Raw genomic sequence first — 4,123 nt, 5'->3', positions numbered from 1 at the left:
ACTCCTCCAAACGTGACGTACCTTCTTGCAAAGGAAGGGAACACGGGAATACATCCTCATCTCCGCGTGCCTCGGTTATTTCTATACCCGATCTCTCTTTCCTTGTGATAGTCATCGTGCTTGAAGTACATATATCTTGCTATCACTTGTTCTACATATATCTTGTGCCTATCTTGCTTAGCTCTAGTTGGTATTGTTACACTTAGTTGAGCTTAGCATATTTAGGGTTTGTGCTTGTAAACTAAATGTTAGTTTAATTCTGCATTCTTACAAGACAAATCCGTAAGAGTTTTTAAACGCCTATTCACCCCCCACTAGGCGACATCTCGTCCTTTCACTCGCCTTACTAAAGTACCAAAGGCTTTCACAGCTGACACCCCTACCTTAGAATCTAAGCCCTTTGAAGCGCCAGTAGTTGTAGCTGTGGGTAAGGCTTTCGTTCAACTCGTTCCGGCTCCTAGCTGACGCTGGCACTACGCCTTCAAAACAACCTAAAGGGCAAAGGCTTTCGAGTATAAGACCAAACCAACTGAGCTAAGTAGGACTTTTGAAGAATCGCAGAATGCAAGTTGTCGATCGAAGACAAGACTACTGATTTTGAACTGAAATAGGCCTTGGCTCTGCGTCCCTTCTTGACTCTACTCAATAGTTAGTTTGTTGGTGAATGGAGACGGGGTGCCACTTTTAAATAGGGGCAATCCCGAATAAGAATTGAAGGAAAAACAGGCAAGCACTCAAGCGTGAGCTGAAATACCGAGCAAAGAAGAAGAGAGACAGCATTCAAGCCAGCAATGGACTGAGGTATGAGACGATAAAGGTAAAAAGAAGGGGCCGTCATTGGTGCGTAACAGATCTTTCCTATCTACGATCTTTCTCGGTGCGCCGTACGTACCCGCCTACGAATAATAGGTAGCCCCACCCCAGGCAGAGTTAGTGAGCCACCTTGCTTGCCTGACAAAGTATGTCCACGCGGACCAATATAGAAAGCTTACATCTATTTGGTTCAGGATAACGGGCAATATCCTTAAAAAAAAGATTATGTGGCAGTGAGGCGGTTTCGGCCAGGTTCACCCTAGCGTCTTCGTAGCTCCTCTCCCTCTCAGATCGTCGTTCTAGATCCAACCGTGCGGGGTGGTGGCTATTGATGTTCTTTAGCACCTCATGGCTAGGGGGCTTCTTTAGCACCAATTAGTGGACCAACTGCTGGTACTTTTCTTCTCCAGCGACGGCGAAGGACGTGTGTGCTTGCTTGCGGCAATGGTAGTTTACAGCAGCACAACCGTTTATATCATCCTTGTGTTGTATTACTCGTATGCCTACCAACTATGTATTATTATGTTTATGATACAAGTAATGTATGCCTACGAGGCGTACATCATCGAAAAAAATTATGTGGTGAGGGATAAGATGAAAGCCCAAAAATTTATGTTGAAGCCAGGTGCGATTGCGTTTTCATGAATTGGCACACCGCACGGGAGTGTGAAGCACCTGTAGATAGTTTTCTATTCTTTGTTCTTCTTTGTTCTTCTTCTTTATATCAATCCCAATAATTTGGGTTGCTACTGTATACTGTATAACATTAAAAAAGAGAGGCGGCTGCACAAAAGTCCAAATAGAAAATGATCTGTTCCACACGAATAGAAGGACAAGACGAACGCAACGCACCAAGGACAGCAGGCCGGCAGCAGACATTTCTCCCCAGCCTGCTCCCATGCCATCGCGCTCGCTCCACGTCGCCGTCATCGGCGCGGGCGCCGCCGGTCTGGTTGCGGCGCGCGAGCTGCGGCGCGAGGGCCACGACCCCGTCGTCTTCGAGCGCGGCACCGGCGTGGGCGGCAACTGGCTCTACCATCCGGCCGCCTCGGCGGACCCGCTCGGCGCCGGCGGCGTCCAGTCGAGCCTGTACGCGTCCCTCCGCACCAATGTTCCCCGCGAGTGCATGGGCTTCATGGACTTCCCCTTCGTCGCCGACGCCGGGGCCATGAGCTCGTCCTACTCCGACGACCCGCGCCGGTTCCCGGGGCACGAGGAGGTGCTCCGGTACCTGCAGGAGTTCGCGCGGCGGTTCGATCTCCTCGGGCTGATCCGGCTCCAGACCGAGGTGGTCAGCGTCCGCAGGGACGACGCGAGCGCGGGCTGGAAGTTGTCGTACCGCTCGTCGAGGAAGCTCCCCGGAGCAGGCGGCCAAGAACTAGAGGAAGAGGTGTTCGACGCCGTCGTCGTCTGCAACGGCCACTCGGACGAGCCGCGCCTCGCTGACATCGCAGGTAAACACATCAATTGGCAGCTAAGTAAGATTGCAAAGGTGAGAGCAAGTGAGCTTAACTGACGATGGTTTGCTGCAGGTATCGACGGTTGGCCTGGGAAGCAGATGCACAGCCGCAACTACGTACCGTGTGCCCGACCCATTCCACGGCCAAGTGCGTTGTCGATCCATCCATTCCATTCTCTTCATTCTCCCCAGACCGGCAGGCTATAGCTGCATATACATATGTGGAATAACTGACATTTCTTAGCTTCTCGCATGTACCAACATCATTGGTGGCTAGGTTGTGGTGATCGTAGGATATGCGCCAAGTGGACTCGACATTTCCAGGGACATTGTTGGTGTCGCCAAAGAGGTCCATGTTGCGCACCGGTCGCCCGCTACCTCTGAAACGCAGAGCACTGCCCATGCCAACTTGTGCCTTCATCCCATGGTACGTAAAGCAACTCAGTCGACTCAACACATTGAACATATTCTCAAATTGTGGTGATGTTCCATGTTTGAAATGTTTGCAGATCGAGCGTGCAGAGGAAGATGGCAGTGTGGTGTTCCAAGACGGCAGCCGGGTCAAAGCCGACGCCATCTTGTATTGTACTGGGTAAGAATCAGGGCCTTAATTATCTTTAACTTACTCACTTGCTAACTAAAAGAGCACCTTGCGTTTACAAACTTTTCTTTTTTTGAGAAATTGTGTGTACAAACTTAATTATGTGGAAGGTATGCATATGTAGATACAAGTACAACTTCTCGTTCCTAGGTGACGATGTTGGTATCCTCGTGGATGATAATCGCGTACATCCGCTGTACAAGCATGTGTTCCCACCGCATTTAGCTCCTCACATATCATTCATCGGATTGTCCCTCAAGGTCAGCTCAATTTGCTCGCTAACTCAAGCTGTAACTAGTTGCTTAATCTATGATTGCATTCATGCTTATGGATAGAGCCTCTCTCTTTGCAGGCTCTCCAGTTTCCAGTATTTCAACTGCAAAGCAACTGGGTGGCCAGAGTCTTATCAGGAAGGGCTGAGCTCCCATCACAAGAGGAGATGATGGAGGATATGTCAGCATTTTACTCGGAGTTGGAAGCTAGAGGATGCCCGAAAAGATATACTCATGACCTAGGAGAATGCACGGTACGTATGTGCACACATCCATTTTCATTTCCATGATAATTAACCAACTTGATTTGTTTTCAATTTAATTTGGGCGTGCAGTATGAGTACGAGGATTGGGTCGCAGATCAATGTGGGTTGGAAAGGATTGAAAGGTGGAGGAAAGAGATGTTTGTTGCCGCGCTGAAAAACTTTGCTGATCGTCCCGAGAGCTACCGAAATGAATGGGATGACGACCACTTGTTGCTAGAAGCACAACGAGATTTCACCAAGTATTTTTGAGTAATTTGCGGGTAACTATTTATTGGCTTTGGTGTACTCCTGCTAGGCCATGGATGTTCTTGTTCTCTATATGCGATAATTCCTAGCCTTGGGTTTGATTGTGATAGCCACGAGGAGTGAAATCACCATGTTGTCCATCTATGATTTGATATTCACAACGATCTATAGTACCATCATTGATGGGTCTCTGTGAGTGTTTTTGAGCTTTCCTTCATGATCAAACCTGATCTCACATAACTTTTCTAGTTAAAAGGTGTGCAACAGTGAAATGTGACGAAGCGACTAAACCAAGAACATGGTGTCTATTTAAGGTCATAGAGAGTCTTTTTGAAGAGGGAAATGCGCCAAGGAGCGGTGAGCTCAACAGAGGAGGACAGTTGCTTGCAGTAGACTATTTCAGAGAGATGCCACTGAAGAAATACATTGTTAACACCGAGTCGATGAATCTACGAAGAACAAAGTG

At 48.4% G+C, this 4,123-nt stretch overlaps 1 pseudogene; it reads left to right on the top strand.

Moving 5' to 3' along the window:
• Positions 1-1,711: 1,711 nt before the first annotated feature.
• LOC124694478 lies at positions 1,712-3,874 on the top strand (annotated as a pseudogene).
• The last annotated feature ends 249 nt before the right edge of the window (positions 3,875-4,123 follow it).

The sequence above is a fragment of the Lolium rigidum genome, chromosome 3 (assembly GCF_022539505.1).
Source record: "Lolium rigidum isolate FL_2022 chromosome 3, APGP_CSIRO_Lrig_0.1, whole genome shotgun sequence".
In the NCBI taxonomy this organism is placed as follows: Eukaryota; Viridiplantae; Streptophyta; class Magnoliopsida; order Poales; family Poaceae; genus Lolium; species Lolium rigidum.
Note: the sequence above shows the minus strand (reverse complement) of the source record. Positions and strands in the feature narration are given on the sequence as shown.